The sequence below is a fragment of the Heteronotia binoei genome, chromosome 14 (assembly GCF_032191835.1).
Source record: "Heteronotia binoei isolate CCM8104 ecotype False Entrance Well chromosome 14, APGP_CSIRO_Hbin_v1, whole genome shotgun sequence".
NCBI lineage: Eukaryota > Metazoa > Chordata > Lepidosauria > Squamata > Gekkonidae > Heteronotia > Heteronotia binoei.
In genome coordinates this window covers 63,594,407-63,617,052 of record NC_083236.1, presented here as the reverse complement: position 1 = coordinate 63,617,052, position 22,646 = coordinate 63,594,407, and positions in this window count along the sequence as shown.

Here is a 22,646-nt window from a genome sequence, read left to right as displayed (position 1 = left end):
TATGTATGGACATAAAAGTTGAACGATGAAGAAAGCAGACGGGGAGAAAAGTGGATTTGTTTGAAATGTAAAAGAGAGTTGTTTGACAAATGCTGTGAGATGCCAAAAAGCCAAATTGGTGGGTTCCAGATCAAATCAAACCTGAACTCTCCTTAGAAGCTAAAAGTGACTAAACTGAGGCTTTTTTTGCCTTTGGTCACATTATGAAAAGACAGGAGCCATTGGAAAAGACAATAATGCTGGGAAAAGTTAAAGGCAGCAGGGAAAATGGAAGCCCCAACATGAGATGGGAAGAAGAAGAAGAAGAAGAAGAAGAAGAAGAAGAAGAAGAAGAAGAAGAAGAAGAAGAAGAAGAAGAAGAAGAAGAAGAAGAAGAAGAAGAAGAAGAAGAAGAAGAAGAAGAAGAAGATGATGATGATGATGATGATGATGATGATGATGATGATGATGATGATGATGATGATGATGATGATGATGATGATGATGATGATATTGGATTGATATCCTGCCCTCCATTCCGAATCTCAGAGTGGCTCCTTTACCCTTCTCCCCCACAACAGACACCCTGTGAGGTAGGTGGGGCTGAGAGAGCTCTCCCAGAAGCTGCCCTTTCAAGGACAACTCCTACAAGAGCTATGGCTGACCCCAGGCCATTCCAGCAGATGCAAGTGGAGGAGTGGGGAATCAAACCCAGTTCTTCCAGATAAGAGCCTGCACACTTTACCACTACACCAAACTCACTCTTTCAACCATCCTTTCAAGGACAACCTCTGCCAGAGCTATGGCTGACCCAAGGCCATGCTAGCAGCTGCAAGTGGAGGCGTGGGGAATCAAGCCCGGTTCTCCCAGATAAGAGTCTGCACACTAAACCACTACACCAAACTCACTCTTTCAACCACCCTTTCAAGGACAACCTCTGCCAGAGCTGTGGCTAACCCAGGGCCATTCCAGCAGCTGCAAGTGGAGGAGTGGGGAATCAAACCCGGTTCTCCCAGATAAGAGTCCACACACTTAACCACTACACCAAACTGGCTCTTTCAACCACCCTTTCAAGGACAACCTCTGCCAGAGCTATGGCTGACCCGAGGCCATTCCAGCAGGTGCAAGTGGAGGAGTGGGGAATCAAACCCAGTTCTTCCAGATAAGAGTCCGCACACTTTACCACTACACCAAACTAGGTCCTCAGCTTGTTCCAGAGCCCTCAGCTTGCAAGACCTGAGCAAGGCTGTTAACAGTGGGTCGTTTGGGAGGTCATTAAGTCATCGGGTTGCCATAAGTCAGAAGGGACATGATGGCACTTTAAAAAAAAATGATGATGCTTTGGCAGCTTAAAGGTAAAGAAAAGGTCCCCTGTGCAAGCACCAGTCGTTTCCGACTCTGGGGTGACGTTGCTCTCACAACGTTTTCAGGGCAGACTTTTTACAGGGTGGTTTTCCATGGCCTTCCCCAGTCATCTACGCTTTTCCCCCAGCAAGCTGGGTTCTCATTTTACCAACCTCGGAAGGATGGAAGGCTGAGTTGACCTGAAGCCCATTACCTGAACCCAGCTACCACCGGGATCAAACTCACGTCGTGAGCAGAGCTTGGACCGCAGTACTGCAGCTTTACCACTCTGCACCACGGGGCTCTTTTCCATGGCACTTTACACACACACTAAGCACCAAATCTCACCCCATTTCAGAACCTGTCCTCGTGACTTTGTTCCTGCCTCTGTATTCTGAAGATAATCAAAATTCTGTCTCTGGTTCTTGACGGCACATGTGGACAATCGTTTCGCGCTGCGTTCTTAGCGGGGAAGCAGATCCGCAGGGAAGAATTGTGCTGATTTTTCACACTCCACCAAAAGGGGGGAGGAGAAAACATTTAATTTTTCAAGTGAGAAGGAAACAGAATTGGCAGGGTGATAAAAGAAACTCCTCGCTCTTCCGAGACCCGCTTCGGAAACCCTGGAGAGTAAATAACAGGCAGGCATTAAAATATTTGTTTAAAATAATTTTGTCGGTGTCCCTTTAGATTTGAACACGAGGCATCAGCTGTCATTCTCTGGGGCTTCTTGCAGGCCTCCCTGTCAGGTGGTTGAGAATATACAGCTGCTTGCTCGACAGAGGTAATGAATTCTGAGACAGGTGGTGTTCCTTGATTATACGGCATTATAATTGTAGACCTTTTCTTGCAACGTCCTTGACAGTTCACTTTTATACCTGGAATGGCAGGCAGATCGACCGATTTTTTTTCTTGATTTCCTCCCCCTTTTTTGCACTTTATCTAACAAAAATGGAATCAAATGTTAACTAGAAAGCCAGAGAACTGAGAGGGTGGGTGCGGTAGCTAGAGTGGAAGAATTAGAGCAGAATTTTCTGGAATGGTTTCATCCCAGCGTTGGTTGCTGCCTTATAGGGTTGCCAATTTCCACTTGGGGACAGGGGGTTCCCTGGATTGGAGCCCCACCCCCCATTCAGGGTTATCAGAAAGTGGGGTAGTGGTGAATGTCCACTGGGCACTCCATTATACCCTAGGAATATTGGTCCCCATATAGTATAATGGAGAATCAGTGTATCTGAGACTCTGGGGGGGATTATTTTTTGAGATAGAAGCTCCAATTTTTAGCATAGTATCTGGTGCCTCTCCTCAACAAAACTCCCCATTTCCTTCCCTTATTTTGCACTTTATCTAACAAAAATGGAACCAAATGTTAACTAGAAAGCCAGAGAACTGAGTGGGTGGGTGGGTGAGAGGAGTGGTGGTTAGAGTGGAAGAATGACAGCAGAATTTTCTGGAATGGTTTTGTCCCAGTGATTGTTGCCATCTTATAGGGTTGCCATCCCCACTTGGGGAGCGAGGATCCCCTGGTTTGGAGCCCTCCCATTCAGGGTTATCAGAAAGTGGGGTGGTGGTGAATGTCCACTGGGCACTCCATTATACCCTAGGAATATCAATCCCCATAGGGTATAATGGAGAATCAGTCTCTGTTTATCTGGGGCTCTGGGGGGGGTTGTTTTCTGAGATAGAAGCTCCAATTTTTAGCATAGCATCTGGTGCCTCTCCTAAAAAAAAAACAAACTCTCCAAGTTTCAAAAAGATTGGTCCAGGGGTCCAATTCTATGAGCCCCCAAAGAAGGTGCCCCCTCCACCATTATTTCCAATGGATGGAAGGCATTTAAAAGAAATGCGGTCCCTTTACATGTGATGGCCAGATCTTCCTTCAGAGTTCAAACATGCTTGTCGCAACCTTGCTCCTGGCTCCACCTCCAAAGTCTCCTGGCTCCACCCCAAAGTCTCCTGGCTCCACCTCCAAAGTCCCCAGGTATTTCATGGCAACCCCATTGAAAACAATGCAACCCTATTGCCATGTCCCCAGTATATATGAGGGCTTCTGCTAGCATAAGGCCAATTACCATTGATACTCACCATAAGAACATAAAAGAAGCCATGTTGGATCAGGCCAACAGCCCATTCAGTCCAACATTCTGAGTTGCACAGTGGCAAAACACACACACAAACACACTCAGGTGCCATTAGGATGTCCCTCAGTGGGGCCAGGACACTAGAATCCCTCCCACTGTTGCCCCCCAGCACCAAGAATACAGAGCATCACTGCCCCAGACGGAGAGTTCCATCAATACCCTGTGGACCTCTGCTCCGTATGTTTATCCAATCCCCTCGTGAAGCTGTCTATGCTTGTAGCTGCCACCACTTCCTGTGGCAGAAGCTATCTGTATTGACTTCCTATTGCAGGGGTGGCCAACGGTAGCTCTCCAGGTGTTTTTTTTTGCCTACAACTCCCATTAGCCCCAGCCATTGGCCATGCTGGCTGGGGCTGATGGGAGTTGTAGGCAAAAAAACATCTGAAGAGCTTCCGTTGGCCACCCCTGTTGAAGAGCCACAAGGTTTTAACTGGTGCAGAAACAGGAAGAAAAGTGTCAGGCCTCCCCCCCCCCCCTGAGTACTCAATAAAGAGTCTGTTCTATTTCTAAAGGTTCAATTTATTCAGAATCTCAGGTAAGATGTGCCTCAGACCAGGTTATGAGTCAGAACTGAATACATTCCATGGGCCAAGCAATATTATAGGTTCAATGCATGGCATAGCAAGCTGTGATAAGCTCTCCCTTTAGTCTTCCCCATAGCGTTGCTTTGGGAACTCTGGTTTCTGGTTTTAAACAATTTTATTGATAACATATGGTAACAATGTCTAATTATATCATTACTATCCCTAACCCATATGATATTTTCCAATCTCTCCTCCCTCCATTACGAGACTCCCGCCAAAGTATATAATTGAGTTCAGTTTTAAAGGTACCCTTAACCAATCAAAGTTCAATTTCTCCCTTTTCTCATACTTATTGTTAAAAGATTGTCCAATGTCTTTTTACATTCCACTCTTTCTCTATATATCCTCTAAATTTCTTCCACTTCTTTTTGAACACTTCCAGATCATAGTCTCGTAAAGTTCTTGTTAATTTGTCCATTTCACTCCACGATAAAACTTTCACAATCCAATCCCATTTCTCTAGTATTTTTTCTTGCTTCCACAACTGCGCATACAATGTCCTAGCAGCTGAGAGCAAGTACCAAATTAGAGTTCTATCTTCTTTTGGAAATTTTTCCATTTGTAATCCCAACAGAAAAGTTTCTGCATCTTTCTTAAAGTCATATCCCAAAATTTTAGATATTTCTTGTTGTATCATCAGCCAAAACTTTTTCGCCTTTTCACAAGTCCACCACATATGGAAGAAAGAACCTTCATGCTTTTTACATTTCCAACATCTATCCAACATCTTTTTACTCATCTTTGCCAGTTTTTTCGGAGTCATATACCACCTGTACATCATCTTGAAACAGTTCTCTTTAATACTCTGACATGTTGATATTTTCATCGAGTTCTTCCAAAGATACTCCCATTTATCCATTTGTATTTCCTTGTTTACATTAATTGCCCATTTAATCATTTGAGATTTTACTACTTCTTCTTCTGTAGACCATTTCAACAATAATTTATATATTTTCGATATTAATTTTTCATTATCTACAAGCAGAACCCTTTCCAATTCCGTTTGCTCACGTCTGATTCCAACAGATTTAATATCATTTTCCATCAAGCTTTTTATTTGTTGCATTTGGAACCAGTCATATTTATTATTTAACTCTTCTGCTGATTTTAATTCGACTTTATCACCTTGAATCTTTAGTAGTTGGTTATATAACATCTCTCTCTCTTCTTCAGATTCAGCTGTTATTTTTATTACTTCTGCTGGCACTATCCAAAGCAGTTTTCTTTCATCACTATATTTCTTATATTTTATCCAAGTATTTAGTAAGTTATTTCTAATATAGTGGTGAGAAAAAAGACCGTCCATCTTATTTTTCCCGTAATACATATAAGCATGCCAGCCGAATTTATTCCCATGAGCTTCTAACAATGAGAGTTTTTTATTTAACAGCGTTATCCAATCCTTTATCCATGTCAAGCAAACTGCATCATGATACAGTCTTAAATCTGGAAGTTGAAAGCCTCCCCTCTCTTTTGCATCTGTTAAAATTTTCATCTTAATCCTTGGTTTCTTCCCGGCCCATACAAAATCTGAAATCTTCCTTTGCCATTTATTGAATTGCTTGGTATCTTTCACAATTGGAATAGTCTGGAACAAATACATTATTCTTGGCAAAATATTAATCTTAATTGCAGCAATCCTGCCCAGCAAAGAAAAGTTAAGACTGTTCCATTTCATCATATCTTTGTCCATCTTACACCATAACTTTTCATAATTATTTTTGAACAAATCGATAGTCTTCATAGTTATTTCTAAACCTAGGTATTTAACTTTAGGAGTAACTTCACATCCCGTCAAAGTCTGCAATTTTTTCTGTCTGCTTGGTTGCATATTTTTACATAAAAATTTCGACTTCTCTTTATTTATGTATAATCCTGCCATTTCTCTGTATTCTTTTATCTTGGCTATCAGCAAAGGTATCACTTGAATCGGATTCTCAATTATAAACACAATATCATCTGCAAATGCTTTATACTTATAAGAAAATCCTCTATTCAATCCTTCTATTTCTTTATCATCTTGTACTTGCCTTAACAAAATTTCAAGAGTCATTATAAACAACAATGGTGAAAGCGGACATCCTTGGTTTCTATTCCCACCGTTCCCAAGGTTGCACTCTTTGATGATAATATTGGATTTATATCCCAACCTTCACTCTGAATCTCAGAGTCTCAGAGAGGTCACAATCTCCTTTAATTATTTTGTTTTCTATTTTAGACAAAATTTAATAGATGCTCTTGGGTGATGCTTTGGACCCTCCCAAAGAGACCCTTACACAGGGCTTTCTTTGTAGCTAGAACTCCTTTGCATATTAGGCCACACACCCCTGATGTAGCCATTAAGAACATAAGAGAAGCCATGTTGGAACAGGCCAATGGCTCATCCAGTCCAACACTCTGTACCACAGAAGAACATAAGAGAAGCCATGTTGGATCAGGCCAATGGCCCATCCAGTCCAACACTCTGTGTCACACAGTGACCAAAAAAACCCCAAGTGCCATCAGGAGGTTCACAAGTGGGGCTAGAAGCCCTTCCACTTTGCCCCCCCTCCCAAGCACCAAGAATACAGAGTATCACTGCCCCAGACAGTTCCAACAATATGCTGTGGCTAATAGCCACTGATGGACCTCACCTCCCAGAGCTTACAGGGCTCTTAGTACAGGGCCTACTGGAAGCTCTTAGAGCAGGGGTGGCCAACGGTAGCTCTCCAGATTTTTTTGCCTACGACTCCCAACAGCCCCAGCCATTGGCCATGCTGGCTGGGGCTGATGGGAGTTGTAGGCAAAAAAACATCTGGAGAGCTACCATTGGCCACCCCTGTCTTAGAGGATTGGCTACACCAGGAGTGTGTGGCCTAATATGCAAAGGAGTTCCTGCTACAAAGATAGCCCTGCCCCTTACCAGAGAGGTGGCAGCCAATAGACGGCCCTTCCCAGTCCCCTGCCGGTGTGACAGCCGTGCGAGTGCACAGCCTAGTACAAAGTTCTCCTGCCCAAGCGCCATTCAAATTCCATTTTGGTTGTGTAGCCTATCTACCCATTGGACTGTGTGTAACGATATGCACAATAATCTAGGAGTCATAAATCCGGGAGGTTATTTAAAAGAGAGCGGGCGTGGGTGCTCGCTGGATAATTTCTCATTTCCCCTTTTTGAGATCTCACCCCTCCTGTTGGATTGATTCAATCTCTTCCTGGGTTCCTATTTTTTTAAAAAATATTTTCAGCTGCTTATTACAATGTGAATGAAATGCATCCTTTACAATGCACGATCATTATTACGTTCCATATACTTTCTATTGCATCGATGTATTTTCACGGTGACTGCTTTATTTTATTTGATTTTTTTTCTCCCTCTTCTTCGTTTTGAGGAAGAGTTCTGCATCTGTTGTTAGAGGATTGATATTGAAATCCAATTGTTGGCACAGAATGGTAAACAAAGACATGGTTTCTTTCTCTGCAAAGAAAGCCGTTCATGTTTGTGCTCCTTTCCCCGGCTTGTCTGATGAGCTGCCTTTTCAGTCGTAAAAAAAATAAAGCGAAATAATTTAGGCTGCACGCCTATGCACACATATTTGGGATCGTGTCACACAAGGGTTGCCAATCCCCAGGTGGGGGCAGGGGACCCCCTGGTTTGGAGGCCCTTCCCCCACTTCAGGGTCATCAGAAAGTGGGTGGGGGGGAGGGAAATGTCTTTTGGGCACTCCCATTCCCTATGGAGACCGATTCCCATAGGGTATAATGGAGAATTGATTCATGAGTATCTGGGGCTCTGGGGGGCCTGTTGTTTGAGTTGGAGGCACCAGATTTTCAGCATAGCATCCAATAACTTTCTTTAAAACACCCTCCACATCTCAAAAAGATTGGTCCAAGGGGTCAAATTCTATGAGCTCCAAAAGAAGGTGCCCCTATCCTTCATTATTTTCAATGGAGGGAAGGCATTTAAAAGGTGTGTGGCCCCTTTAAATGTGATGCCCAGAACTCCCTTTGGAGTTCAGTTTTGCTTGTCACAGCCTTGCTCCTGGCTACATCCCCAATGTCTCCTGGCTCCACCCCAAAAGTCCCCAGGTATTGAATTGGACTTGAGAACCCTATGTCTCACTGAACTCAATGGGACTCACTCCTAAGTAATGTGAACTGTAAAGGTCTTTACTGCTCTTGTAGTTTTTCTTAACGAGGGTGGCTCATTTGTTGAACTGATGTCTTTTGTGTTGATTTGTGTAAAAGCCCACTTCTGCATCTACCAAACTGGCCCAGATTCATAGAGAATCTAGGTAAGATATAAAGTCACCAGCTTCCAGGTGGGGTGGCTGGTGATCTTCTGAGATTATTTACAACTGAGCTTCAGGTGATGGAGGTCAGTTCACCAGGCGATGATGGCTGCTCTAAATGGTGGACTCTTTGGCATTAAAGCTTTTCTCCTCCCAAACCTTCTGCATCTTAAGCTCCACCCCCTAAATCAGCAAGTCTTTCCCAGCCCAGGAGCCAGCAACCACAAGGTAAGGAGCATTCGCACATGAAACAGCAGCAAACCTTAATTTCACACTGGTGATATGGGAAGCTGAAGCTTTCTGATGAGTGGGCTTGCATGACAAACATCTGCAAACACAGCCAGGGTATTGTTGCCAGTATTGAGAACCGGTTTGGTGTGGTGGTTAAGTGTGCAGACGCTTATCTGGGAGAACCGGGTTTGATTCCCCACTCCTCCACTTGCACCTGCTGGAATGGCCTTGGATCAGCCATAGCTCTGGCAGAGGTTGTCCTTGAAAGGGTGGTTGAAAGAGCCAGTCTGGTGTAGTGGTTAAGTGTTTGAACTCTTATCTGGGAGAACTGGGTTTGATTCCCTACTCCTCCACTTGCACCTGCTGGAATGGCCTTGGGTCAGCCATAGCTCTGGCAGAGGTTGTCCTTGAAAGGGTGGTTGAAAGAGTCAGTCTGGTGTAGTGGTTAAGTGTGTGGACCCTTATCTGGGAGAACTGGGTTTGATTCCCCACTCCTCCACTTGCACCTGCTGGAATGGCCTTGGGTCAGCCAGAGCTCTGGCAGAGGTCGTCCTTGAAAGGGTGGTTGAAAGAGCCAGTTTGGTGTGGTGGTTAAGTGTGCAGACTCTTATCTGGGAGAACCAGGTTTGATCCCCCACTCCTCCACTTGCAGCTGTTGGAATGGCCTTGGGTCAGCCATAGCTCTTGCAGGAGTTGTCCTTGAAAGGGCAGCTTCTGGGAAAGCTCTCTCAGCCCCACCCACCTCACAGGGTGTCTGTTGTTGGGGAGGAAGGTAAAGGAGATTGTGAGCTGCTCTGAGATTCAGAGTCAAGGATGAGGGTATAAATCCCATATCATCACCATCATCACCTCCTTCTGGAGATCTCCTCGAATTACAAGAGATCTGTGGACTATGGAGATCAGTTCTCTGAGAGAAAATGGTTGTGCTTGTGGGACAAACATTTGCAAACACAGCCAGAGTAATGTTGCTAGTCTTCAAGTGGGGCCTGGAGATCTTCTAGAATTACAAGAGATCTCCAGACTACAGATGCTATCCATTTGCTGTGTTATGTTTTCATTGTGTTATGTATTGCATCTCACTGGGTTCTTGTTGCGTGAGCTTGAGACAGGCATTCTTTGCAAACCAGGATCCTGAAGCCTGGAAGAACTGGCCAATCAGGATGTTAGGCGTGTAACAACTTGTAACAAAGAGATGCAAATGAAGGATTCTGGAGTGAGCCAATAGGAGTAACTGTTGGCTGTTAGGGGGTGTGTGGCTAACCATGGCCAGATTGTATAAGGTTGCAGTTTTGCCTGGGTTCCCCTGTGACTGTTTCTTCTCGCATTAAAGTGTTCTTGGGTGATTCAGAGCTGCTTGAACTCCACTTTATTTCAACAGAGATCAGTTCTCTGGGAGAAAATGGCTGTTTTGGAGAGTGGACTGTAGGGCATTACTCCCCACTGAGGTCCCTCCTTCCCCTCAGCCCCTCTTTCCCCAAGCACCACCCTCAGGAATTCCTCGGCCTGCTAAACTGGTTCTCCAAGGGTGTTGGGGGGTGGAAATGAGACCTCATTAGGGTTGCCAAGTCCAATTCGAGAAATATCTGGGGACTTTGGGGATGGAGCCAGGAGATTTTGGAGGTGGAGCCCAGGGGCAAACATAATTGAGCTCAAAAGGGAGTTCTGGCCATCACCTTTCAAGGGACCATTGGACACCTTTTAAATGCTTTCCCTCCACTGGGAATAAGGAAGGATAGGGGCACCTTCTTTAGGGGCTTACAGAATTGGACCCCCTGGTCCAATCTTTTTGAAACTTGGGGGACATTTTGAGAATAGGCACCAGATGCTATGCTGAAAATTTGGTGCCTCTAGCTCAAAAAATAGCCCCACCCCTGAGCCCCAGATACCCATGGATCAATTTTCCATCATACCCTATGGGATTCAGTCTCCACAGGGAACGATGGAGTGCCCAGCAGACATTTCCCTCCCCCCCCCCCGCTTTCTGATGACCCTGAAGCAGGGAGAGGGCTTCCAAACCAGGGGATCCCCTGCCCCCACCTGGAGATTGGCAACCCTAGACCTCATAGTTACAGCCTCCTTCCCTTGTCTCTGGTTTGCCACCCATTCTCTAAAAACAAAAGTCACTCTCGCTCGTATTAATATTTCATTGCATAGCCCACTAGATGTGGGTTTTTTTAAAAAAAAATAGAATAAAAATACAATCACAATTTACTTCTTGGCATCGGCATGATATTCCGACGCACGTGAATTGCAAAAAGAATTACTTTCCAGCGTTCCTCCAGAAACGGCAACTCTCTAGTAGCGCAAACCTGTGTCTGGGAGAATTTAACAGTTTTTAACAGTTTAGCCAATTTTTTTAACACATCCTGAAGCAACTTATTAGTGGCGCCTTCCCCCTTTGATATTTTCCAATAACAACCCGCTCGTCTTCATCTCGTCTTCACGGAGCTGCAAACGGTCGGATCCAGATAGCGCGGCCTGCGGGCCATACAATCTTACAGGCTTGCGCTGGCTCATTAGATACTTGTTCGCTCCTGGAACTTAAACAACTCGACTGCTTGTAGAAAATGAGCTTTTAATACAGAAATTAAAGTCCCCCCCCCCTCCAAACTTAAGTATAACTGCACAACTGGAACTGCTGGTGAATTGTGCGGTCTCTATACCATCTGCTGTAGTCTGATTTCCTCCTGGTCTGTCCTGTTTTCAGGGGCAGGCACTCTTCAATGACGGGGTTTATGCTGAAAGTGGGGCCTTTTTTTGGTAGCAGGAACTCCTTTGCATATTAGGCCACACACCCCTGAGGTAGCCAATCCTCCAAGAGCTTACAGGCTATACGTGCAGAGCTTACTGTAAGCTCTTGGAGGATTGGCTACATCAGGGGTGTGTGGCCTAATATGCAAAGGAGTCTGAAAGTAGGGCTGCCAGCCATGGCTTGGAGAATTCCTGGAGATCTGGGGTGAAGCCTAGGGAAGGCGGGGCTTGGGGAAGAAGAAGAAGAAGAATTGCAGATTTATACCCCGCCTTTCTCTCTGAATCAGAGAATCTGAGCAGGCACCCTGTGAGGTAGATGAAGATATTGGATTTATATCCCGCCCTCCACTCCGAAGAGTCTCAGAGCGGCTCACAATCTCCTTTACCTTCCTCCCCCACAACAGGCACCCTGTGAGGTAGATGAAGATATTGGATTTATATTCCGCCCTCCATTCTGAAGAGTCTCAGAGCGGCTCACAATCTCCTTTCCCTTCCTCCCCCACAACAGACACCCTGTGAGGTAGATGAAGATATTGGATTTATATCCCACCCTCCACTCCGAAGAGTCTCAGAGCAGCTCACAATCTCCTTTATCTTTCTCCCCCACAACAGACACCCTGTGGGGTGGGTGGGGCTGAGAGGACTTTCACAGCAGCTGCCCTTTCAAGGACAACCTCTGCCAGAGCTATGGCTGACCTGAGACCATTCCAGCAGGTGCGAGTGGAGGAGTGGGGAATCAAACCCGGTTCTCCCAGATAAGAGTCCACACACTTAACCACTACACCAAACTGGCTCTCTATTAGAACTATGGCTGACCCAAGGCCATTCCAGCCGCTGCAAGTGGAGGAGTGGAAAATCAAACCAGGTTCTCCCAGATAAGAGTCGATGCACTTAACCACTACACTGAACTGGCTCTCAGGGAAAGGAGGGACCTCAGCAGGGTATAATGACATGGAGCCAATCCACCAAAGCTGCTTTTTTTTTTTTTTTTTGGTAGTCTGGATATCCATTCTAATTCCAGGAGATTTCCAGGCCCCACATGGAGATTGGAACTTCTTCCTGAACCCCCCCCCCCCTTTAAAATTAACAGACCAGGCCTGTATTTTGACCATGCAGACAGACCAGGTGTGGAGAATGTCCACATGGGTGCTACCTCTGCTGCTCATTTCTTTTTGGTTACGTCTGACTCTTGGGATCACAGGCAGGTACAACACTAGAGATGAGGTGGGATTTGGATCCCCATTAGCTAGCAAGTGCTGCCAATTGATTGCATTCTGGTTGATTGCATGGCCCCTCTCGGCTGGGGATGATGACGACGATGAGGAGCAGGCCTCGGATTCAGCGGGAGCTCGCAGGAACGCAGCTCCTGAACCTTTCTGAGAGTTCCACCTCCTCCTCCCCGCCTTGTCCAATGAATAGTAAACGCAGCTGCATAACAATCCCTGGATGAGCTCCACCCCCTTTTTTTCTACAAAATTACCCCTGATGAAGATGATCAGGGCTTTTTTGTAGCAGAAACTCCTTTGCCTATTAGGCCACACCCCTGATTTAGCCAGTCCCTCAAGAGTTTACAGGGCTCTTCGTACAGGGCCTACTGGTAGCTCCAGGAGGATTGGCTACATCGGGGGGTGGGGCCTAATAGGCAAAGGAGGTCTTGCTAGAATTCCTTACAGGGCTCTTCGTACAGGGCCTACTGGAAGCTCCAGGAGGATTGGCTACATCAGGGGTGTGTGGCCTAATATGCAAAGGAGGTCCTGCTGGAATTCCTTACAGGGCTCTTCGTCCAGGGCCTACTGGAAGCTCCAGGAGGATTGGCTACATCAGGGGTGTGTGGCCTAATAGGCAAAAGAGTTCCTGCTACAAAAAAAGCCACGATGATGATGATAATATTGGATTTATACCCCACCCTTCACTCTGAATCTCAGAGTCTCAGAGCAGTTCACAGTCTCCTTTACCTTCCTCCCCCACAACAGACACCCTGTGAGGTGGGTGGGGCTGAGAGGCTCTCAAAGATGCTGCCTTTTCAAGGACAGCTCTGCGAGAGCTATGGCTGACCCCAGGCCATTCCAGCAGCTGCAAATGGAGGAGTGGGGAATCAAACCCAGTTCTCCCAGATAAGAGTCCGCACACTTCACCACGACACCAAACTGTCCGTGAGCCAGCCTATTTTGGATGAAGTTTCGTTCTCCCCCAAGGAGGCGGGTTCATATCTTGGGGGGTGCTGTTGGATCTGTGCCTGTAGGTGAAGACATGCGGCTCCTCTGCGGCTTCCAACCTCTGGGTAGTGGTTGGAGGGGGGGGAATGAAATAGTTCCATATGCATTCAATGTCCATTCCATTCAACTGTAATACAAGTTCACAAGGTTCCCTGAACAGAAATATTCCATTCACAAAATCCTTGAAGGGCAATACACTGCAACAAGAAGACGGAGTATTGTCTCTGTGTAGAATAAGCAAGTTCCACAGGGTTCAATGGTGTCCCAATAGGTACACCAACATCTCCGAGTCCCTTGCAGCAGAAATTCTACAGGATTAGGTCAGTGGCCTATTCCAGAGTGGCAGGGGTTTATTTAATCTTCACCAGGAGTGAAATCAACAACAGAACCAATGCCTTCGACCTTTCAGCCTGACAGGATAGAGTGGCTTCTTGTTTTCTGCGGCCCCAGAAGGTAGGACCAGAACCAATGGGTTGAAATTAAATCAAAAGAATTTCCAGCTCAACGTTAGGAAGAACTTCCTGACCGTTAGAGCGATTCCTCAGTGGAACAGGCTTCCTCGGGAGGTGGTGGGCTCTCCTTCCTTGGAGGTTTTTAAGCAGAGGCTAGATGGCCATCTGACAGCGATGAAGATCTTGTGAATTTAGGGCGAGGTGTTTGTGAGTTTCCTCCATTGTGCAGGGGGTTGGACTAGATGACCCTGGAGATCCCTTCCAGCTCTGTGATTCTATGATTCTATGGATTGTCGAAGGCTTTGGTTTTGTCGTTGACCATTTGTAATCTTGTAGAATTGTGTCATACTATTTCACAGTGGGGTTTTTTTTCTATTAGACTGCTTTTTTTCTTTTATACCTTTCTAGTTTACCATGGTCCCTTAGATAGTATTATAAACCTCTGAGTCGTGCGTAGACAGCTCCTGAAATTACACCTAAGTCAATTTCTCACTAGGCTTGTTCCGGTCTCAGAGTCCTTTCCCCCCCAGCATTTCTGTCCGATTTTACACAAGCTGCCGCAGGGCTGTGAATTGCCCCGCCTCTTTCCCCCAGCGAGCAGAAACCGGTTTTCGGAGGCTCTTGCTTGCTGCAGGAAAGTGGCGGGGCAAATCACAGCCCCGTAGCAGTTTGTACGAAATTGGACAGAAGCGCCGGGGGGAGGGGGGGCTCCGAGACCGAAAGAAGCCTAGTGAGAAAGTGGTCCTATTCTCCAGATGATAGAGCTCAATTCTCCTGGAGAAAATGGCCACTTTGTAGGATGGACTCTATGGTGTTATGAGCTCCCTCCCTTCCCCAAACCAGGCCCTCCCAAGGGCTTGCCTCCAAATCTCCAGGAATTTCTCAACCCCGGGTTGGCAACCATAGCTCTTGAGCCATCACCATTAGGTTAGTGTGCCAGCCGAAGCTCTTTTGTTGAGAGACATGATCAGGCCATATTTATCTGTGATAAAAAAAAAAAAAAAGATCCAGCTGGAATTATTGCAAAGCACTTTGACCCCATGCCTTTGGCTTCCTTCTGTTCTCTTCCTTCCCTCTTCTCTGGTGCTGGACCTTTCAGACCGGTGCTCAGAGAGGCAGCGATGAAAACTCCTTTTGAAACTCTGAGAAAATGAGAGAGGGCTTCGTCTTTAACTAAAGGAGCCAGAGGGCGATCCGGCTTGGGTTTTATTGTCAGGAAAGCATTTGCAATTATGTATTAACTGCCTCTTCCCAAGTTGCTTTGTTGAAGATGCAGTTTAGATTTATTTGTGTATCCCTACGGTTATTTGTTCCCAGTCTTTGTGATTCCAGTGTGCTTACTTTCTGCCTGTTACCGGGTAATGCGTCTCACTAATTTCATTCCGCTTAAGCCAGTTGTCCCAGGCCTTGTTGGTGTGGAGAGCGACAAAACCCCTATTTACTTGGGAGGGGGTCCCACTTCAACCGCAAAAGCAACAAAAAGAGTGTGCACATGCTTATATCCCGCCCTTCTCTCTGAATCAGAGACTCAGAGCGGCTCACAATCTCCTATATCTTCTCCCCCAACAACAGACACCCTGTGAGGTGGGTGGGGCTGAAAGAGCTCTCCCAGCAGCTGCCCTTTCAAGGACAACTCCTGCAATAGCTATGGCTGACCCAAGGCCATTCCAGCAGCTGCAAGTGGAGAAGCGGGGAATCAAACCCGGTTCTCCTGGATTAGAGCCTGCGGACTTAACCACTGCGCCAATCTGTGTTAACAGTGCTGGATTAAACCCTGTGGAGGCCCCTAGGCAGTCAAAATCTTGGGGGGGGGGCTTGCAAATTATCTCTGAGTTGGAACACCTGCCCCACCCCCCATGGCCCCCGCCGAAGCCTGCAGACACCTTCTCAAAAGCCCCTTTGACAACACTGCAGGGGAGACGCAGAGAGAGGCAAACTTGGCAAAATTCCCAGCAGCAGCTGCACCAGGCAAGTCGGGCAAAGAGCAGCTCAGTCGCTAGCTGTGCGTGGAGGCTGGGAGGGCTGCAAGCAGGAGGGAAATGAGGGGGAAAGCCAACCTGGGGCCCCTAAAGGCATGGGGCCCCCTAAGCCAGCATCTGCTTGGCCTAATTGTTAATCTGACCCTGTGCCTTAACCGCTACTCCAAACTTGTGCGATTTAGAAGGTTTGAATCCCTGCTTGTCATGAAAACTCATTGGGCGAGCTCGGGTCTTACATTCGCTCGTAGCCTCACCTACCTCACAGGACTGTCGTGAAGAGAAGCTTCTACACCACCCAAAGTAGCTATGGGATAAGGCAGGATAAAGATGCATCCAGCTATTTATTTATTTAGATCATTAATATTCCGCCGTCTCCCAAATGGGCTCAGGGCAGATAACGACAGTTAAAACCGATAAAAGTGATCAATACCATTTGGTGGCTCAGCTGGGCACATCGTAATATACTGAGAGTCTCAGACATCAGATAATTTTAAACCAGTGTTTCAGCAGGGGGTGGTATCGCAGCATAGGGCCAGCCGATAGAACAGGATGCCCGCTGCCTCAACCAAAAGCATGGCGGAATAGTTCTGTCTTGCAGGCCCTACGGAAAGGTAAGAATTCCGTAAGGGTGGGGAACTCTAGGGGGAGCCGAGTCCACCAGACTGGGGCCAAGGCAGAAAAGGCACACCTCCTTTCTGTAAAATGCAGAATGGCTGTAGTGCATGGATGAAGTAATGGAACGACATTGCAATTAATTCAGATGTCATCAAAGCCCTCGGAGAGGTTTTGCTCGTTGTCTGTTGTTCTGAGCGAATTTTGTAGTACACGAAAGGGGAAAACTGCTTGCTTTCGGGAGTGGCATCTCCATTTAGCAAACATTTTATTAAGACAACACATGCAAATAAAGAGATTTTGCTTTTAAAACACTGGCCGATGGCTGCTATGTTAATCTAACATCTGATTGTCAATTCTAATTAGCGGGATGCCTTAATGGCTGGAAGAGAGAGGGTTGAGAGCAACTCCCAGAAGTGGTTTGGATCAAGTTGATTCTATAGTAATAACGGCCCTGTAGGGTTTGAGGTCACATAACAGGATTATAGGATTGCCAACCTCCAGGTGGGGCCTGGAGATTGCTCAGAATTAGGACTGATTCCCAGACTACAGAGATCGGCTCCCCCTCAGAGGGGATGGCTAATTTGGAGGGTGCTCAGTGGGAGAGCATCTGCTTGGTAAGCAGAAGGTCCCAGGTTCAATCCCCGGCATCTCCCAACTAAGAAGGGTCCAGGTAAGCAGGCGTGAAAAACCTCAGCTTGAGACCCCGGAGAGCCGCTGCCAGTCTGAGTAGACAAGACTGACTTTGATGGACCAAGGGTCTGATTCAGTATAAGGCAGCTTCATATGTTCATATATGTTCATATGCTGTCTTCCCTTTTCTCCCCAAACCCGCCCTCCCCAACTTGATCTCCAAATCTCCAGGAATTTTGTAGCCTACAGCTTGCTACTTACAGAATCAAGATCCTAACTTTGAAATTTAAAATATATATATATAAATTTTAAATTTCAAAGTTAGGATCTTGATTCTGTATATATATAAGAACTCTTTGGCATTATCAGTGTAAAAGTGTTATGGACATTTTCCTATTGCACTGTAAGCACCTTTACAATTTGCTTGTCTTTCTAAATTTATTTTGGCAGATTTGCCCTTTATTGGCTCAGAAATTCTTATGTTCACCTTGGTTTTGTCATCCTTACCAGTTTATGAGGCGCCGAGCCCATAAACATTACTGCTCGAATACAAAGCTGGAAATTTCTCGATATTTCCCGGGTTATTTTTACATTTTGTGCATTACTGTAATTTGGATGCTAATTTACCATTTACAATCAATTTGCCTTTGATTGAATGCAACCTTTGGCTTTCATTTTCCAGTCAGTGCTTTCCAAGGGATCGGTGAGGTCTAAGCAGCGCGAGAGATACAGACACACATCATAACATATTCATCTATTATCAGAGAGAATAAATGTTCTGTATCTGCTGCCTGTGTCAGGGGGCATCGTATGATTTGGTTCCTTACCTGCATGCATGCTTTGCCTAACAACATCTGCCCTCCATTCTGATTACAGGTCAACAGTGTGGGCAAATATACATCCATGAGAATTAACACTTATATAGCCTTAAGACCACACAAGCCATGATGCAGTGCAATTGAGCACGTGTATAGCAAATGTGTTATACACCCCATCGCGAGCATTCCCTGACATTGGATATAGTATTATAGATGGATGGTATGTTTTGCAACACTGCAATCATTTATGCAGGAAAAACTATTAAAATGCGTTTCGAGCAAATAAGGAGACCGGACAAATTTTGACCCCTGAGCTGACCTGAGACTGTGGGAAGAACCTCAGATTTTGTTAATATTTATTTGCAGCCCCTTTTCTTTGGGACACAGGGTTGTTAGCTCCAGGTTGGAAAAGACCTGGGGATTTTGGGGGCTGAGCTGCAGGAGTGGGTAGCTTGGGAGAGGAAGGGACTTCAGTGGAGGTTTTGGGGAATAATTCCATAGAGTCCACCTTCCACTGTGGCCATTCTCTCCAGGTGAACTGATGTCTGTCATTTGGAGATCAGTTGTAATCCAAGGTGAACTCCAGCTCCTGGCAGGAGGTTGGCAACTCGAGGGAACCAGTGAGAATACAGGGTCTACATAGCTTATGGTTGCCAACTCCGGGTTTGGAAATAGAAGAAGACAAAGACCGTAGATTTATAGCCCACCCTTCTCCCTGAATCAGAGAGCGACTCACAATCTCCGATATCTTCTCACCCCACAACAGACACCCTGTGAGGTGGGTGGGGCTGAGAGAGCTCTCACAGAAGCTGCCCTTTCAAGGACAACTCCGGCAAGAGCTATGGCTGACCCAAGGCCATTCCATCAGTGGAGGAGTGGGGAATCAAACCCGGTTCTCCCAGACAAGAGTCCGCACACTTAACCACTACACCAAACTGGCTCTTTCAGCCACCCTTTCAAGGACAACCTCTGCCAGAGCTATGGCTGACCCAAGGCCATTCCATCAGTGGAGGAGTGGGGAATCAAACCCGATTCTCCCAGATAAGAGTCTGCACACTTAACCACTACACCAAACTGGCTCTTTCAGCCACCCTTTCAAGGACAACCTCTGCCAGAGCTATGGCTGACCCAAGGCCATTCCAGCAGCTGCAAGTGGAGGAGTGGGGGATCAAACCCGGTTCTCCCAGATAAGAGTCTGCACACTTAACCACTACACCAAACTGGCTCTTTCAGCCACCCTTATCAAGGACAACCTCTGCCAGAGCTATGGCTGACCCAAGGTCATTCCAGCAGCTGCAAGTGGAGGAGTGGGGAATCAAACCCGGTTCTCCCAGATAAGAGTCTGTGCACTTAACCACTGCAAACTGTCTCTGTGAAGTCTAAGCACTTGGAGATGTGAGGGAAGAGCCTTAGATGGTGGACTTTAAAGAGGTGTCACAAAAGGGTGTAGTGCCATACAGTCCACCTTCCAAAGCAGCCATTTTCTCCACGAGAACTGGGAGACACATTTTAAATAAATAATAAACAGCTAAGCTATGTAGCTGACGGATCCAGTTGTGATTCTCCAGCCATCTGGAGGTTGAGTAAACCAAAAACGAGAACCACAGTAATGAGTAGCAAAGGAAAACCAAACTTTCTGTGATTACCAGCCTCAAACCATAAACACATTCCAAGAAACTATCAAGATTAATATAATACATACTGAAAATCAGCAAAAAGTCAATGCACTCATTTAAACAACACTTAAGAACAGCTTAGAAAGCCATCAGAAATAAAGTCCAGCTCAAAAGCAATCCAATGCCGTCTTCTCATGAGGAAATCCGATGGTAAGAAGAAGATGATGATATCCAAGCAATCCAATTTGGTTTTGTACAGCAGCCAGCAGTCCAGTTCTTGCAACAAGGCTGTCCTAATGTCCTTGTTTCGCAGTTGCTTCTTCAAGCTTCACAAATCCATTACAGATAACAGGTAAGAAAGCCAGAAATTCTTTCTCGATTCATTTTGTAGCAAGTAAAAAAAAAAATGGCTGCTGTACAAAACAAATTGGATTGTTTGGATATCGTCTTCTTACCATCGGATTTCCTCATGAGAAGACAGCATTGGATTGCTTATGAGTTGGACTTTCTGATGGCGTTCTAAACTGTTCTGCGTTGTTTAAATGAGTGCATTGACTTTTTGCCGATTTTCAGTATATATTATATTAATCTTGATAGTTTCTTGGAATTTGTCTATGTTCGAGGCTGGTAATCATGGAAGCTTTGGCTTTCCTTTGCTACTCATCTGGAGGTTGGCAACCGTAACATCGCCCCTTCATCCTTCTCACCCCGCTCTGGTTCAGGGAGAGCCAGTTTGGTGTAGTGGTGAAGTGTGCGGACTCTTATCTGGGAGAACCGGGTTTGATTCCCCACTCCTGCACTTGCACCTGCTGGAATGGCCTTGGGTCAGCCGTAGCTCTGGCAGAGGTTGTCCTTGAAAGGGCAGCTGCTGTGAGAGCCCTCTCCAGCCCCACCCACCTCACAGGGTGTCTGTTGTGGGGGAGGAAGGTAAAAGAGATTGTGAGCCGTTCTGAGACTCTTCGGAGTGGAGGACGGGGTACAAATCCAATATCTTCTTCTTCTTAGCTGTGCTAGGTAGGCATGTGGTGTTTAAAAGTGATGTACCCTCCCTCCTAGGAACCAGCCTTCGTATGTGTTTCTGTGTTTGTGTTACCTGCTGTGACGGAAAGCAATGGGTTAACCATAATCTGAAGACGCACAGGGCTGCGTCAGGTGACCTGAGGGTGGGGGCAAAGTGCTGAGAGCTCTCAGGGAGGGAAAAGTTAGTTGAAGGAGAGAAACTGCTGAGGCAGGAGTTCAGTCAGTTGATGTCTGACAGAGTGGAGGCCTGTCAGAGAAGTCTGTCAGTGGGGACCTGCCAGAGACTGAGAGGGTCAGTTAGTGCCGGCCGGAAGGGCTGAGAGGGCAGCTGATCCTGTGAAGAAGCTGGAGACAGGGAAGTCTTCCAGAGACTGCCAGCTGGACAAAACCAGCCAAGAGGGCTGTGTGCGTGTGAGTCAGTTAAGACCGGAATGGTCACAGTCACCTAGAGACTACTCTGAAGATCTAGTGAGGTGGTTGAGGGAGTGGATGTGGGTCTGAGACACCAAGAAGGGCTGAGAGGAGAGACTTCAGTCGAGGGGTGAGACTAGACACATCGATCCCAAGAGGCCAGACCTTGGCTAGAGGTGGAGAGTGAGTTGAAGGGAAACTGTGAACCGTGTAACTGTGAAAGACTCAAGAAAGTAAAAGTGATTGTAAAGCCTGAAACAACAGAACAAACGTACTAGCCTATGTAAATATCTCCCATATCCCCAGTTTAAGACTTTTTGTTAAAATAAATCTGTGGTTTAAGTTAAAGTTCTCGTGAGCCTATATTATGTGGGAAGAGCAAACAAAGCTGCTGTGGTCCCATCAAAGAAACAAGTAAAAATACCCCGAAGAGACTAAAATATAGAGATCCAGTGAGGCCGTGAGGCGGGCGCTGCTATACCTGCCTATCAGTCTGTGGAAAGACAAATCGAGAAAGGAGGGGAGAAAATGCCAAACAGGAGCATCGTCTGTCTGTTAGAACATAAGAAGAGCCTTGCTGGACCAGACTAGAGGTCCATCTAACTTGGCATCCTGTTTTACACAGTAGCCAACCAGTTGCTTTGGAGGGGCAAATCTAAGGTTGCCGATCCCCAGGTAGGCAAAACAAGAAAAACACCGCACACCATATGTTGCACTATAAGTGCAAAACACTCTTTTACTCAACCGCTTTATCACTGTAGTTCTTAAATGTCCTTCAAAGCAAGTAAACAGTCCTTAGTAGAAACTCAAACTTTAAATGTTGCCAGGTGTGAAGGTCTGCTGTATTCTTGTCTTTCTGTTGGGAGACGCAGATAGCCTGCCTGTTCCTCTTTGAAGAGTAATTCGACATGTGTAGTTGCAGCAACACGAGTCCAGAAAGACAAGAATACGGCAGATTTTCATACCTTGCAACATTTAAACTCTGAGTTTCTACTAAGGACTGTTTACTTGCTTTGAAGGACATTTAAGGAATTACTGTGATAACGTGGTTGAGTAAAAGAGTGTTTTGCACTTACAGTATATTGCAACATTTGGTGCATGGTGTTTTTCTTGCTTTGCCTAAACTCCACACCGTAAGTTTCCTTGTTTACCGAATCCCCAGGTAGGGGCAGGGGATCCCCTAGTTTGGAGGCCTTCCCCCCGCTTCAGGGTCATCAGAAAACGGGGGAAGGGGGATGTCTGCTGGATACTCCACTACTCCCTATGAAGACAGATTCCTTTAGAGTATAATGATGAATTGATCTGGGGGTATCTGGGGATCTAGGGGGGCTATTTTTTGAGGGAGAAGCATCAAATTTTCAACGTATCATCCAATACCTCTCCTCAAAACACTCACCAAGCTTCAAAAAGATTGGACCTCGGGGCCCAGTTCTATGAGCCCCAAAAGAAAAGACCCCTGTCCTTCATTATTCCAAATGAAGGGAAGGCATTTAAAAGGCACACTGTCCCTTTAAATGTGATGGCCAGAACTTCCTTTGGAGTTCAACTTTGCTTCTCACACCCTTGCTCCTGGCCCCACCTTCAATGTCTC